At 45.3% G+C, this 17,290-nt stretch overlaps 1 protein-coding gene and 1 long non-coding RNA gene across 5 annotated transcripts in view; both read left to right on the plus strand.

The window, feature by feature from the left end:
• The window catches only part of CDH13 (cadherin 13), a 1,017,465-nt gene that overhangs the window by 830,992 nt on the left and 169,183 nt on the right, over positions 1-17,290 (plus strand). The gene's annotated exons all lie outside the window — the stretch shown is intronic.
• On the plus strand, positions 206-16,868 carry LOC129630829 (uncharacterized). The gene is made up of 3 exons (XR_008703768.1): positions 206-2,362; positions 11,344-11,405; positions 15,818-16,868. It is a non-coding gene; the product is annotated as an uncharacterized LOC129630829 (long non-coding RNA).

A 17,290-nucleotide genomic window follows, 5' to 3' on the forward strand; every position in this document is an offset into this window, starting at 1 on the left:
ACTGTTGTAAACAGTGCTGCCAGGAACACTGGGATGTACGCATCTTTTTGCATTAGAGTTTTCATTGTTTTCTTACATATCTCCAAGAGTGGGATTGCAGGATCATATGGTAGTTCTAGTTTTAGTTTTTTGAGGAACCTCCAGACTGTTCTTCATAATGGCTGCACCAGTTTACATTCCCACCAACAGTGTAGGAGCGCTCCCTTTTCTCCACATATGGCTGGATCCTTTAACCTCTGTTAGGAATCTTCACCCACATCCTTAGAGAATGGGAAAGCCACCATAGGTTTTGTATGGGAAGATGATGTGAGCAGAGTTGACTCTGGAATCATCAACTGGGCTGCTGTCTGGAAAGTGGGTTGGAGGAGGCAGGGGGGGCTTGTGAAGACTTGCTGAGCAGGTGTCCAGGTGGGAGGTAACCACCACTTAAACCTAGTAATGAGAGTGCAGGGTGGGGAGAGGTAGGCAGACCTAGAAGATAAACTAGACAGAACCTGACGGTGGTTTGCTTCAGATCGGTGGTTCTAAACGAGGGACAATGTGGGGATATCTGGCAATGTCTGGAGACTTCCGTGGTAGCATCTAGTGGGGAGCAAAGCACAGAGTTTGGGGGAAGGGTGTGCTTCTTCTTGTTTAGTCGCTCATTCACGTCCCACTTTTTGAGACCCCAAAAACTGTAGCCTGCTAGGCTCCTCTGTCCATGGAATTCCCCAGGCAAGAATACTGGAGTGGGTTGCCATTTCTTCCTCCAGGGGATCTTCCAGACCCAGGGATTGAACCCGCATCTCCTGTATCTCCTGCATTGGTGGCAGGTTCTTTACTGCTGAGCCACCTGGGAAGCCCTGAGGGTGTGCTATTGGCACCTAATAGGCCACCAGGGATGCTGCTGAATATCCCACCAGGCACAGGACAGCCCCATCCCCAACAGCAAAGACTTACCTGGTCCCAAGTGTCAATAGTATTGAGACTGAGATACTCTGCTTTAGATGCAAGGCACAGTGTCAGAGATGACTCTCAGATCTTGTCTAACAAGGTGAAGGGTCATGCCATTCTCTGAGAACTGGAGACCTTGAAGACCCAGTTCTTTTATGGGGGAGTGTGGGGTGAGTAAAGACCATGAGTGGGTTTTTGAGGCATTTTGGAAACATCCAAGCATGGAGAGAGCTTATTTTCTTTCCAACTGTTCACCAGTTCTAGGAAAGCAGCCTCTCCACCCTGTTGGTGCCTGTCCTACTCCTGAGTGACCCTACTCCTGAGTCCCACCTCCCCAAGCTCTACCCTCCAATGTCCATTCACTCTTTCCTTCTGCCTTGAAGAGAAACCCCCAGCCCTTTCATTCTAAGGGCTTTACTACCATTGTTGTAGCGAACAGACAAGGGTAACAAGCACTTCAATAGCATTTTCACCTGAGGATTTTATTTGCCTCCTCGTGCGTCATTTTTCTCCTTAAGGAAACTAAGGAAGAGTGAGATTCGCCTCCGCCAGCACGCCTCCATCTGCATAGTTCCCTTTCCCGTCTGGCTGAGTGCTTGTCAGCAGCTGGCAGATCAAGAACCACTCTGAGAGCTTGCAGGAGCAGGAAGAGGCTGAGTGACCCGGGAAAGCCAAGCTTGCCCTCTGTTCACATGCCGTTAACTGCTCTCTAAGCTCTCAGGACAGCACCTTGGAGGGAAGGACACAGACGCAGACACAGGGTGATGGAGTCCTCGGGTCTAAGCTGTGAGAGCCTGCGGGCGTGCCCAAAAGTCAGTCCCAGGAACAGCCCCCCTCTGCAGACTCTCCATCCCTCCTTCACCCCATCCCTCTTGCTTTCTCTGTGCAGAGCACGTATTTTAAAATAGGCAAAAAAAAAAATAGGCATTTCAGAGGTAAGTACTATGTCAGCATTTTGAATGGATGAAGTTGTGTGCAAGCTGAGCAGCCTCATGGTGGGGGACACAGGAGAATAACATGAACCCCAAGGCAGCCCTCTGCGTGGCAGTTGCCATATGCTCTGGCAGCTTGTGCCCTCGAGCGTCCCCCTCTGGGGTCCCCAGTCTGGCTGGTGATGATATCCCAGCATGGAGTACCACCCCCTCCACAGCACTGTGACTACAGCTTTACCCCTCACATCACACTCGTCCACATTCAGAAACAAACACAAAAGTCTGCACAGCATGAGAAATCAAGTTAGTGAAACAACTACCACACTGAATTTCCAATAAGAAAAAGGCAAAGCTAAACCCATCAACTGAAGAAAGAGGCGTTCTCCATAATCCTTTAGAGGAGAAGTGGAAGGAGGAGGGCTCTGAAAGCTTGTTCCCGTCATCAAAGTATCTGTCACTGTTGGAGGCACCAAGGGAAAGAGAGGGGAACATCTAAGGTTGGTTTTAACTCTGTGTGTCTGTCTTCCCTGCTGGCTTGCTGATATGATCAGGGTCATTTGTACCAAATGGAGACTTAGCTGACCAAGCAGAAAACACTAATTAATTAGCACCAGCTGCCCCAGGTTGGAAACACTCGTGCCTTCTAGACCAGTGGCCTCCAACCTTTTTGGTGCCAGGGGCCAGTTTCGTGGAAGACAATTTTTCCACGGACTGAGTAGGGGGAGTGGTTTGGGGATGATTCAAGGGCATTACACTTATCGGGCTCTTTGTTTCTGTTATTATTACATCAGATTCACCTCAGATGATCAGGCTTTAGATCCTGGAGATTGGGGACTCCGTTTCTAGAATGAAGGTCACAGCTCATTGTTCTGACTTTGCAGGATTCACAACTTTAGAACACAGAATGCTCTTCCAGGAAACGTGTTCTGCCAAGCAGCCAAGCACACTGGGCTCCAGTATCGCTGAAACCCGAGTGTTTGACCGAGACACAGAGCACCTGTCACATCTCTTGGTCAGCTGTCTAGCAGGAGCTTCAAGCCAGGGAAAACTAGAAACATCGTGTCCCCTAAAGAACCTCTTTCATCCCAGGGGCAGGGAAAGATGGAAGCTGTCAAGTTGTCAGCACTCTTGGCAAAGCCTCCGAGCATCTGCTTGGATGACTTAATCCTTGTCTGAGGAGTGACGCAGTTTCACAGTCACGTGCAGTAGGGAGCCATCAGTGACATCTGGTGATTGAACACTGCTGACGGCAGCGTCTTAGTGACAGAGGATTGACCGATAGGAGGTCAATTGCCAAGCAGTTCATCAGCTGGCAAGTTCTGCCCTTAATGGAGGAGCTGGCCCAGGCATGCAGACTGGTCTGGGGAGAAGTCCCTGGGGATTCCAGCTGTGGGCCCATCAGGAAGGAAGAAGATAGCAGTCCTTCTGATGGAGGAATAGCTGTTTTACTTGTGAAAATGAGACAGAAAGTTCCATGAGACAGAGCCATGTCCATCTTGTTCACGGATGTAGGCTTTGTGGCTGATGCATGGTGGACAGTCCCTGAACATCCCATAAATAAGTGAAATAGTGAATGAGATGGAAGTGACCATGCTTAGCCTATTTCACTTCCGGGATTCTCCATTTCCACTGATGGTAAACCCAACTCCCAAGTTAGAAATCTTTGAGTTGCCTTAAATTTCTCCTTCTCCTTGCCCGACCAGGTCCTGTTCATTCAACCTTCTACTCCAGGAAAACATCTCTTATGTGCCCCTTGTCCCTCCCACTTGCTGGTGAATGAATCCACCTCCAGTCTATGCCTCATACCTGCCCATCATTCCTTTTAACATAAATTATGTCATGTCTCAACCTTGCTTTAAACCAATCAAGTGAACAAATGGTTTTGACCATGAGATATGCTATAATACAGTTACAACTGCCTTCTTACAAATTCCCCAGCCTCAAGGACTCCTCATTTCAGTGCACACTCCTGGTGCTGTTTCTCATCTTCCCACATATCTTCCTTGTATCTTCATGTTTCCATGTCTTTGCTTGTATATTCATTCAGCTTGGACTTGCATCCTTCTCTCCTCTACCTGGCAAAATGTTCTCATTCTTTAAGACATCATCCAGGGAGCCTTTTCTGATCCCTCCATTGCCAATGCAAGAGACATGGGTTCGATCCCTGGGTCGGGAAGATCCCCTAGAAAAGTAAACAACAACCCACTCCAATACTCCAGTATTCTTGCCTGGGAAATCCCATGGACAGAGGAGGCTGGTGGGCTACAGTCCATGGGGTTGCAAAGAGTCGGACATGACTTAGCAACTAAAACAACGACCACTCCTTTGGTGAAATCATATCAACTCCCTTTCTGTTCTTTCATTTTTCATCACTTTGCAGCATCTGTGTACCCATCTCACCTCCTAGACTATGAGGACATCAAGTCAGGGAACCATAACATCTTCATCAGTGACTAATATGGTTCCTGGTGCATAATTACTTAATGTTAGTCAGAAAAGAAAAAAATGGATGAATAGGTGGATGGGCAAATGGATAGGTGGATGAATGGGTAGATAAGTGAGTTTACAGATGGGCAGGTTAAATGTATGACATAAGGAATGGAAGAATGATTGGATAGATAATAAATTAATTCCAAGAGAATTCTAGAAAAATAATTTGACAACTCCATGAGCCTCCTCTATGGGATAAATGACACGACATCATCCAAGAATTGAGTGGAAGTTCTGGGGTTCTGGGTACCCTGACTGTAATCTAGAAGGGAACCATGGGACCTGGCTGGACTCATTTCCTTGGGGACTCTTTGTACAGAGAAAGGCACAGTTGCCTGTGTCTAAAGGCATATGGTCAAGGAAATGTCTCTCAAGTGTGTAGCCTATCCAACGACTGCTGGAACTCTGTTACTGCAAAGGATGTTCTAATTGCTTGATCCTTTCATAATAAATCCTTCCGCAAGACATCACCCTGGCGCAGCCCTCAGCCCCCCAAGTCAGGCATTAACTAATAGGGGAAAGGCAAAATGTTGATACTGCAGAACACAGAGACAGAAGAGACTCACGCTGAAAGTGCAAATTACTTTCTTTACAGTGGTGGAAAGTCACATTACTCTGAGACGCTGCCTAATTATCTGTAATTATGCCAAAAATAGTCAAGCTGGTTTGCTAGCCAGTTGAGGAATTGCATCTTAAATGAATTTGTCACTAGAGAAAGAATGTGAGAATTTGGCAAAAGTCATTACTATATTTAGGGAAAAGATGCAGGCAGATGATATCCCAGTTCCTTGTCTGAAAGCCTATGATTGTGTGTAAACATTTTTGCTGAAGGAACATTTATTACAGCTATTCGCTTTAGTATTCTACAATATTCAGTGGAAACTCTAATGTGAGTACAAAGCTGCCCTAATATTCAAATAGTTACATTATCTGTGAGTGGGATCTGTTATCTAAATTTATAAAGTAAACCATTTTTATATTTAAGGTATTTTCCTAAATATTAAGATTTTTTAAATAAAACAGTTCTAGTGTGGAAAACATAGGAAATATAAAAGTTATAAAAATAACATCTATAATTCCATCAACCAAAGGAAACTATTACTGGTACTAACTGGGCATGTTTCTTGTTAGTTCTTTACTTGCATATCTTAATAACATTGAAATTTTAATATGTGCTTTGGTGTCATTGTCTTACTTCACTTAACTTTGATGAGTATTTTCACCTTTAATGCCAAAATAATATCTGTAGTTTTGATATACCGCCATTTGCTTAACCACCAGTTTAGACAATTTTTTGCTCTTATAAACAATTCTGCACTGGACATCTGATACAGGTTATCTTTTCTGTGTCTATGCCTGTTTTCTTAATAAATGCCTAGAAGTGGAAGGACTGGGTAAAAGGGTGTAATCATTTTAGGAGGCTATAGATTTAGATACAGAGAAGGCAATGGCACCCCACTCCAGTACTCTTGCCTGGAAAATCCCATGGACGGAGAAGCCTGGTAGGCTGCAGTCCATGGGATCGCTAGGAGTCGGACACAACTGAGCGACTTCACTTTCACTTCTCACTTTCCTGCATTGGAGAAGGAAATGGCAGCCCACTCCAGTGTTCTTGCCTGGAGAATCCCAGGGACGGGGGCGCCTGGTGGGCTGCCGTCTCTGGGGTCACACAGAGTCGGACACGACTGAAGCGACTTAGCAGCCGCAGTGTAACAGTGCCACTCCCATTTGCCTCTTGCTTCCCAGATCTTTCTAAACCTGAGTGTAGAAATAATATGTGAAAGTCTTGGGTAGAGAAGAAAGGAAGCTGTGGACACTGGGGAAAAAGGTAAAAACCCAAGGAGAGTAAAAAAGCTAAACTCAACCTGTGAATCATGGGATCCCGAGAGAAAGGGAGACTCAATGGCAGGGCACAGCAAGTCAAACAAAAATGAGACTGAAGAAGAGATAAGAACAAAATTTTAATGGAGGCGTTAGAGGGGGCTTTAAATGGTGATGGAAGCAGAGATAAGAAGGTGATGGGAAAGTAGAGGAGGAAAATGTCAGACTAGCTCTCATGAGAGGGGGCACTTCTTCCTGAGAACGTTCATGTCCCAAGATGGCAGGACCCTGCAAACCTGAGCTATTGGGTACAAGGACAAGCCAAGGTCTCCTGAGTGCAGCCCCTCGTGGCCGTCTTATAATCAGTGCGACTCGGGCCCTTTGCCATCCCAAGTAGTCAGGCAGCCTGAAGGAGAAGCAGTCATTCACTGCGGCACAGGTGCTAGTCCCTCTACAAGGTGGAAGGCCACCATGGTGTGCACAGGGAGCTCAAGCCCAGGAGCAGACCCACGTGTATCCCAGAACCTTGTCATTCAAAGTAGAGTCCATGGGCAGCAGGATGGAGAGTACCCGGAGGATTGGCAGGAATTCACCATCTCAGACCCTGCCTGCCCCAGACCTTCTGAGTCACAATCTGCACTTTGACAGGATCCTCCAGGTGATTCACACCCACATCAAAATTTGAGAAGCGCTATCCTAGAACACATCTTTTCACATGGATTTCAAACTTTGCTGGTGCTTAGATTTAAAAGTGGTAATCTCTCTGATTCCACGTTCATTGCAAAAGCCAAAGATTTGCGTGAGCACTCATAGCTGGCTGAATCGTGTGCTTTTAGAAGAGTGATTTCCAGATGCATAGTTAAAGCATGATGTAAGAAGCTTAGCATAGGTGTAAAAAACCCGTTGATAAGCCCAAGTCTACTTGAAACTTTTCTGACATTTTGAGAACAGCAGTCTACTTTAGGGATGTTGTCCCCAAGTCCATCAGAACAGGTGTTCTTATCACCGATTTTAAGCAGAATATAGCAGGCTGGCTAACCTTGCATGTCCTCTCAGCTCCCAACCCCAGAAAGTAAAATATTTGCCATTCTAAGCACTTTACATAAAATACCCATGCACAGATATTCTACTGTTTGTATCATCTCTTTATGTTTCTTCAATGAAAAATAATTTTGGAACCATGGGCTTACCAGAGGCAGGCAGAGCCAAAGCCTGGAGAAGCAAGATTAGCACCTGAAATGTTTTAACTTTTCCCTACCAGTCTCAGTAATTCAACCTGTGGACAATATTAATTTTAAATGTAATTACAAAGAGATGTAATGGAAAAAATTATGTAGGTGCAGTACAAAAGTTTCGGTTTTTCATTTTCTTTCTGCCTGCAGCACTGTTCAAAGTTAACCATTATGAGGGGTTTGGAGACAATTTGAGTCTGGCATCAAGTCAGATAAATTATAATTTTTAATTATTATTGTGATAAAGACTTCCTGGGCTTTCAAGTAAGCTAGCTCTCAAAATCCTTCCTCCTGGTTTTAGTGGAAAGGGAGGTTCCTCAGAATCACTGTCAGGAAAGGAGAGGAGGAGACAAAGACTAGGGAAGAGGCACCTTGAGATGAAGAAGCTCGCTACGGTCATCACAACCATGAGCAGACATACTGAGCACTGTGTACCAAGCAGGAGGCAAAGTGCTTTACATGCACCCTCTCATCCAAATAAAAACAATAAAATCGAAGCTTGGAGGGGTCAAATAAATTGTCCAAAGTTGCATAGTCATTGTGGGTGACTAAAATGGTGGGGTGGGAAAACCCTGAGTTCACCTCCTTCCACAAGCACACCAAAATTACAGCTATTTACAGGTCAACTATTGATAAGAATGACCTGAAAACTAGAAGAAAAGATTTTCCACAACTAAAGGTATAAAGAAGGAATCGCCATGAGATGGGTAGGAGGGGTAGAGACATGGTATAGTTGAGCCCACACTGCCAGGTAGGTGACCCACAGAAGAGAAGGTGATCACAATCATAGAGGTTCTCCTGAAAGAGTGTGGGCTCTGAGCCCCACATTTGGGTCCCCAGCCCAGGGGTCCTGCACTGGAGAGATGAGCCTCCAGGACACCTGGGTGCTTCTGTCCACAAATCAGTCGGCATGATACACCACATTGACAAACTGAGGAATAAAAATCATACAGTCACCTCAGTATATTCAGAAAAAGCTTTTGATAAGTTGCAGCATCCGCTTACAATAACTGATCAATATCCAAAGTATGAAAAGAACGCATACAACACAACATCAGAAAAAAAAAAACACCAAACAACCCAATTAATAAATGTGCAGAGGACCCACAAAAAAGACACTCAAATGGCCACCAGACACATGAAAAGATGTTCAACATCACTAATCATCAGAGAAATGCAAATCAAAACCGCAGTGTGGTACTGTCTCACACTTGTCAAATGGCCATTATCCAAAAAGATAGCAAATAAGTGTTGGCAAGGGTGTGAAGAAACGGGAACCCTTGTGCCCTGTTGGTGGGGATGTAAATTGCTATAACCACTGTGGAGGTATGGAGGCTCCTCCAAAATTTAAAAATAGAAATGCTGTACAGTCCAGCAATTCCATTTCTGGGTAATTTTCTAAAGAAAACAAAAACACAAACTCAAAAAGATACCCGCACCTCTGTGTTCCTTGCAATGTTATTTACGATAGCCAAGATATGGAAACAGCCTAAGTGTCCATCAAAAGGTGAATGGACAAAGAATGTGTGTGTGCATGTGTGTGTACATACATACATGTATACATACACAGTGGAATATTATTTGGTCATTAAAAAGAATAAAATATTGCCACTTGTGACAATGTGGATAGACCTGGAGGGTATTACGCTACATGCAATATCAGACCAAGAAAGACAAATACCATATGGTATCACTTAGATGTGCAGTCCAAAAAGGAAAACAAATGGAAAGACTTAACCAAACAGAAACAGACTCACAAATACAGAAAACAAACAAGCGATGCCAGAGGGGAGGGAGATGGGAAGATGAGTGAAGTAGGGAGATTTAGGGAGAGCATGAGACACTAGCTTCCATTACAAAACAAATGAGTCACAGAGATGAAGTGTACAATGTAGGGAATATAGTCGATAATATTGCAATAACTTGGTATGATGACAGGTGGTAAGACTTATCTTGATGATCATTTTTATAATGTACAGAAATACCGAATCACTATGTATGAGGCTGGACCTAACATAATGCGGTAGGTCAATTACACTCCCACTGAAGGAGTCATAGAGCCGTACGTGGCTCAGCCACAATCTGAATCCAGGGCTTGAGTCCATCATCAGCACACTCTCCTGCCTCTCCCATTCTGAGCATTTCTTACAAATCAAGGGACATGGAGAGCACCATACTTCCACAACTTCAAGAAAACCACTTTGAATCTGGATATCCTAACAGCCATCAAGAAAACCACTTGGCCCTGACTTCAGCAATTTATCCAGCAGGGGGGCAAGCTTGGCATGGGACTCCCCACAGCTCACTCCATATTTGAGCAATTGGCAGATGGACAAAGTACCAGCTGATGCCAGGGAACTTTTTAGCAAAAGGTATGTCCTGGCGTCTGCCTACTGATGCTCTCACAGTCTGCAGGAGTCATTTCTTCCTGATGCACGTGAGCGTTCACACAGCGACAAGAATCCTTCTAGGTGAGCATAATAAATCACCTCTTATTGAAGGGATGAGCATTCTGAGCCATCGTGTTTGCTTTCTGCAAGCCCTTTAGGATATCAGAGTGAACCCACGTTGCCTTGCAGAGTATTGGAAAGTCATAGGTGAGGGTCACAAAATTGTATCTGGATATACTAACAGGCTGCAGCAGTTAGCAGAGCCAATGCTTTCAAAGAGACCCCTCCAAGGAGCGCACGCATCTGTGGTAGTCGGGGACATAGGTAATATCTGTGAAGGATATTTCCTTTCAAACAGAGCTTGAAGGCAAGAAAAGGGGGGATTTGAGAGTATCTAGATTTGTCTGTAATATGCAATAGCCTTTCCTGACTGGTTATGCCTTTGGCAGCATCGATGTGTGTATAATGGGTGCCTAACACATGAATAATGTATTTGTAATGTATGTGTCACTGCCTTAGAATAAGAAACGTGGGCACAGGTCTGGGGCAATTTAAATAATTTACATTTTAAATCGGCATCCCATTGGAGAGTAAGCTGAGGCTGCGTGTCACATTTATGAACCCAAGTGAAACTTCTTTTTTTTTCCAAAGCCAAATTGCCTTTATTGAGCATTTGTAGTTGAGTAAATTTAGTTGGCATCATTTCAACTTTATTGAAATACCTAGGCTTAAAGTGAGTGATGTGGGCCCTTGATATGATTTAATGAGAGCAAAAGAGAAATCACTCTGGGCAGGGTAATCTTTAAATAATCACCCATGTGGTAAATGAGAAAATGAGGTCTCTAGTCATGCTCCACATGTAGGTGTCTGGAGTCCAGCGCCTGCAGTAATGTCAGTATCTACAGCAACAGCTCAGAAGGGTCAGTGTCCAACACAGTAGAGAACCATATGCTTGCCTGCCACGTGGGGTCAGCATCTCATAAATAGGCCATGCTGGAAGCCACAGAGAAGCTTCAGAGAAGCCCTCTCCAGGAGCATGAGGGAACACCTCTTCACTTGTTCTGCTGCTGCTGCTAAGTCGCTTCAGTCGTGTCCGACTCTGTGCAACCCCATAGACGGCAACCCACCAGGTTCCCCCGTCTCTGGGATTCTCCAGGCAAGAACACTGGAGTGGATTGCCATTTCCTTCTCCGATGCATGAAAGTGAAAAGTGAAAGTGAAGTCGCTCAGTTGTGTCCGACTCTTAGCGACCCCATGGACTGCAGCCTACCAGGGTCCTCCGTCCACGGGATTTTCCAGGCGAGAGTACTGGAGTGGGTTACCATCACTTGTTCTAAATACCACTATTTTGATCCTGAAGCATTGCATGGAACTAGGAAGACAGTGTGAAGAGAGATAAATGCAAAGATTTCAGCCTAAAAAGTTAGTGAAGCAATTCTATAGCTAATGATAGCTAGTAATAATGTTGTTGAGTTATTACTTTGGGCTAGTCACTGTTCTGGTCTCCTTATATATGTTATTTTATTTCATCTCTATTTTTAAAAGCAAAACCCTGAGGTGTAGGCACCCGAACTACATCCATTTTCCAGATGAGAAGCACAGATGAGGTAAGCAAATTTCCTCTTGTCATAGAGAACAAGGTTTTGAACCAAAGTGGTTCAGTTCACAGCATTTTCTCAAAACTTAATGCTTTGCACCTCTCCAAACTCTCTAACTGGGACTCTTTTTAAATAAAATCTAAATATTAAAGTAGATCAAACAACTGACTGGTATACATGTTGGTTACTCAAATGATGGGAGCCACATTATCTATTACCTTCCACAATGACAGTAGAAACTTTGGACCTTAGGGTTGGAAAGGGTTTTGAGCTCATGAAACCCTCATCTGTTCAAGTTCCAATGATACCCCATCTCCTTGAATGGAGCCTGCTACCTGCTTCCCTGGTGGCTCAGACAGTAAAGAATCTGCCTGCAATGCTGGAGACCTGGGTTCGATCCCTGGGTCGGGAAGATCCCCCTGGAAAAAGGAATGGCAACCCACTCCAGTATTCTTGCCTGGAGAATTCCATGGACAAAGGAGCCTCCTGGGCTGCAGTCTAGGCAAAGAGTCAAAACAACAGAGTGACTAACAATTTCACTTTCACACATTTTCACCTCTGTAATTATTTATATGAAAATAGATACTGAGTGGCTTCTCCGTGCTACTCCCTGGGTGAGGAATTGAGCAACGACAGTAACAAGATACACAAAGTTCCTCCCAACTTGTAGCTTAGACTCTGTTCTATTCATAGCTCCAACCAAGTTGAAATCTTCCCTGTTACTCCTATCCTTGGTCCCTACTCTTTACCCCAAAGCTACAATGTTAAAATTTGCATTGCAGCCAGATGGGTAGCACTTCAAATATGTAGAAACATAGTCACACCCCCTGAGCCTCTATCAGACACAGTCTACTTTCTCTCATTTCTCTGGTGGTCTCCAAGACTGACATCTTCCACCAGCAAATATGCAGCTGCTGCTGCTAAGTTGCTTCAGTCGTGTCTGACTCTGTGCGACCCCATAGACTATGGCAGCCCACCAGGCTCCTCCGTCCCTGGGATTCTCCAGGCAAGAACACTGGAGTGGGTTGCCATTTCCTTCTCCAATGCATGAAAGTGAAAAGTGAAAGTGAAGTCTCTCTGTCGTGTCTGACTCTTAGCGACCCCATGGACTGCAGCCTACCAGGCTCCTCCGTCCATGGGATTTTCCAAGCAAGAGTACTGGAGTGGGGTGCCATTGCCTTCTCAGCAGTTTCTCTTTAATAAGACACTTAGAAGTGAAAACAGAATCACACAGCCCAGTTTTATCATAACATACAGGATGACCATGCTGCTGCTGCTGCTAAGTCGCTTCAGTCGTGTCTGACTCTGTGCGACCCTGTAGACAGCAGCCCACCAGGCTCTCCCATTCCTGGGATTCTCCAGGCAAGAACATTGGAGTGGGTTGCCATTTCCTTCTCCAATGCATGAAAGTGAAAAGTGAAAGGGAAGTTGCTCAGTCATGTCCAACTCTTCGCAACCCCATGGACTGCAGCCTACCAGACTCCTCTGTCCGTGGGATTTTCCATGCAAGAGTACTGGAGTGGGGTGCCATTGCCTTCTCCAACAGGATGACCATAGGTTTTGGCAAAGATTCGTTTGCTTGGAGGGAATAGGAACCCAATCCATCAACTGAGAGAATAAAAATACCAAGTGGTTTCCCAGGTCTCCAGAGAAAGACAGTTCACCAGACCTCAGGTAAGGGAGGATTCGGGACTGTTCTGGGGACCTCAGCAACAGGGGTCCCTGGGCCTTCCTCCTGTGAGCTTGGCCAGTATTGTAACTTGGCTGGCTTTCTCTGTGTCAATGTCTTTTTGCCTTGCAACAAACATATCCCATCCCTCAGAATCTCAATTCCAAATTCCCAAAAGGTAACTATGTTTGGTTCAGCCTTAATTACAAGTTGGTTCCCCTTTGGGGTGTGTCCATCTCCAGCCCAGGGAGCTGTGCCCCTTGGGGCAAGGATACATGTTTGCAGGGTCGCTCCCTCCAAGGGCTGAGGGTTGAGCAGATTAATCCAGAAGGGGAAGGGCACATTGAAACAGCTGTGAAGTATAATTATCCATAAGCTCATGCTACAGTTAAGAGTCTATTCCTTTTAAGTCTCCTCGTCAAACTCTCTGTGACTCCCAAACCAATAGATCATGTTTGATTGATAATTCTTTTTCTCTTCTCTTGGAAAAAAAAATCCATTCGAATTTGTCTGTCACTCTTTCAAAAGATATTTGGAGGAAGAAAGGGAGAGCTATCAGAGTATATTTTCATCCCTCTCTGTGGGGGGCTCAATATTTAAGTCAATAGCAACACAGTATAAAAAGAAAAACTACCAGCAACTAACATGTATTGTGTTTTTACTAGACTAATTGGCATTGTTCTCAGCACCGCACATGTTTATCGCTTTTCTACAGTGTATCTGAAGCAGAATAGTTTACCTTCAGTGAGCCTCCGTTTTCTCATTTGCAAAATGGTGATAATACCTGATAATACAAGGTGATGATGAAATTCGAGAGAGAATGCAGCTAAACTTCTTAGTAGTGCATAGTGTGTGCTGAGTAAATGGTGCCTGGTGATTGCTGCGATGGTGTCTTCAACTATAACAAGGCTTCACAGCTCAGTAAAAACACTGTTCTACAGTTATTTAAAAGAAACTGTCGCTCTGCTTCTGACTAAACCGTTTGAAGGCAGAGCACCAAGCTAAGACGGGGATTCAGATATCCAAAGGGTTCAGTTCAGTTCAGTCACTCAGTCGTGTCCAACTCTGCAACCTCGTGGATTGCAGCACGCCAGGCCTCCCTGTCCATCACCAACTCTGGGAGTTTACTCAAACTCATATCCATCGAGTCGGTGATGCCATCCAACCATCTCATCCTCTGTTGTCCCCTTCTTCTCCCGCCTTCAATCTTTCCCAGCATCAGGGTCTTTTCAAATGAGTCATCTCTTCACATCAAGTGGCTCAAGTATTGGAGTCTTTCCCATCCAAAGGGTGGGAAAAGGCATAATAAAAATAGTTAAAGTGACACTTTGGAATCCAGGAGAGCTGCAATGCTGTAGAGCCAGGATCCTAGAGAGCCGAAATCTGTCTGAAGAACATGGTCAGCACCCTGGAGAGCTCACAGTGGTGCCCAAGTGCTTTCCGTACTTTTGATCTCAAAGGAAAGCAAAATGGCATTAAGAACCCCAGCCTTGTAAAGGGTCTATTCTATTGTTTTACACGGAAGCTCTGTTGACAGTGGAGCTCTAGGTGCTGAAGAGATAGTTCAGAACTAGAGTTCTGATCTGAAGAGGCCATTGGAATTCTTTTTTATCCCACAATATTTTTTTTTTCATTGAAGTTCCTATGTGTCTATGCTCAGTCACTTCAGTCATATCCAACTCTTTGCAACCCTGTGGACTGTGACCTGGCAGCCTCCTGTGTCCATGGGATTCCACAGGCAAGAATACTGGAGTGGATAGCCATGCCCTCCCCCAGGGGATCTTCCCAACCTAGGGATTGAATCTGGGTCTCCTGCATTGCAGGCTGATTCTTTACCGCTGAGCCATTAGGGGACCCCAATAGAAATATAGTTGATATATAATATTATATAAATTACAGATGTACAATATAGTAATCCATGCTTTTTAAAGGTATACTCCATTAATGGTTATTATAAAATACTCGCTGTGTCCCCTGTGTTTTACAGTATATGCTTGTAGTTTGATTTACACTTTCCAGTCTCTGCCTCTTAACCCCCTCCCCCTGTGTTGCCCCTTCCCCTTGCCCCTGCCCTCTGGTAATCACTAGTTTCTTATGTATATCTGTGAGTCTCAAGCTCACCCTATCACAGTTCCCTCAGAGTCCCATCGTAAATGCTGGGAACTGTTCTTTCCAGTGAGAAGTGGTCTCAGGTAGACATGGAAAGTGGCATAGGGCCACCATGGCAAAGGGAATCTCTTGTTTTGCCTGTTACTTCTCAGTGTCTTTGAGTCTCTGCTATGTATCACTCTCATGCCCTGAACCTGTCAAATGTCTGGGTATTTTTGCATGTTTGCAGTTCATCAACACGCTTCAGGTCCAGTGGTCCTTCTTGGACATGTCACCTCTAGAGAAACAGGTCAAACCCGGCTCAAGGCTTACTGCTTGGTTTCCGGCTAAAGCTGAGCTCCTCAAAGAACCCTGGCCCCAGATGCCTGGTGGACACCATGCAGTGGAGCTCTCCCAGCCCTCAGCTCTGTTTCAGACACACACTGCTTTATCAGCCCTGACAGTCCTGGCCTCAGAGTTGGGAGGTCCACCCCTGGGATTCCCATCCCTGTGCCATTGCTCTTTTTCACTTGCTTGTAGAGCTTTTCTGGGGAACTGATTACAGGGCCCCTTCTCTCCTCAAGAATGCTTCCTTTGTCACTAATGATTCCGTGTTTTCAGGATACCTGGTGACATTTAATTCATCTCCTGTTCTCTGCTTCAGTGAGTATTCGGGAGCTCCCTGAGAGGAAGGCCAAGGCAGGGAGACATCTGAGAGACAGTCTTCATGCGGCGGTGAAGGCGACGGACCTTCCCCTCCTTTCCGACATTCCTTCCAGCTGCTTGGGACCCTCTGGCCATTCTTCCTCCTCTTCCCTCTTTTATCTGCTTTATTCTTCTCTGTATTTATTAGTTTTCATTTTCATGTATACCTTGCCTGATTTTTCTTCTTTCAGTGTCCAGTTCTGATTCTGTAACTTTTTCATTATTTCTGTTACATGCTGTTTAAGGCTAGGCCTTGGATGAGTTTCACAGCAGCCATGAGAAGCTCTGCAAGGCTAGTGAATTGAGCTCATCCTCCTCTTGACTTGAACTGTAAAGTTGCTACCTGCTTGGATGTCCTCAAGGTGTATCTCTACTGGCCTGACAGGTCCCCAGTGCCACTCCCATATCTGGTAGAAATGCCAGATGCCTAACTGATGGCTGACACCTCTGCTCACAGCAAAAGGTGGGCATTTCTCCCAGCACCCACACTTTGCCGAGAAGGGAGAAGCTGTTCTTCCTCTTTCTTTGCCTTGTTCTTCAATGCATAGAGAATGTCTCTCATATAGGGCAGGCGTGTCCTGCTGGGATGAGAACTTCTGCCCCTTTGTGAACAACCCTTACTCATTCTTCTTACAGGAAAATGAGTCACGAAATGCTTGTGGGTCTGGAACCTCCTTCAGGCCATGTTTACTATTAGATCTGACCCCTGCAACTCAACATCAGTGTTCCAGCTCCATCCTTCATTCTTTCCCTTTCATATTCTCCATCCAGACACAGTTCCTGCTTCTGGGTTCTGAGCAAGCCCCAGGCTGAGCTTGAGACTTGCCCTTATACTCCTGTCTGATGAAGCAGGATAGAGGTCCGGCAATGTCATTTTATAATAAAGCTCTTCCCTCAGAGTAATCAATCACCTGCTCAGAATTTTCACATTCATCATTTCTCACCTGTCTGGCTCCTTGTATATCAGTTCCAGAAGTAAGATCCCAGAGGAGGAAACTTAGACCTGCAAATGTCCCCATTTCCTTGTGTCTCATCCCACAATACCCTTGCCCACATCTCTGATGTCTCCACTGCCCACTTCCCCGTGTCCACTCCATGCCCCGGGGACTTACCACCTGCCCTCATGTGAAATCATAGGCTCTGTGCTGTTGTCCCACCGTCACCTGGAATGCCAAGTGATGACGAGCTTCCTCATTTGCCATCCAGCCAACCCCTGCTTGTCCTTCAAAACTCAGATTCCGCTTCCCTGTGTCTGACTGGGTTCCAGGTGACGTCTGACTTCCCAAGCTGGCGGAGTTGCCCCTCCTCGGTGCTCGCTCTATGCCCACTCCATCTCGAGCACTGCTCTCATCAGCATGCTCCCTAAACGTATTGATTCACTCCCCGCTTCACTAATAGCTTGTGAGCCTTTTGAAGGAAATGCCATATCGAT

Source organism: Bubalus kerabau, chromosome 17 (genome assembly GCF_029407905.1).
Source record: "Bubalus kerabau isolate K-KA32 ecotype Philippines breed swamp buffalo chromosome 17, PCC_UOA_SB_1v2, whole genome shotgun sequence".
Taxonomy (NCBI): Eukaryota; Metazoa; Chordata; class Mammalia; order Artiodactyla; family Bovidae; genus Bubalus; species Bubalus kerabau.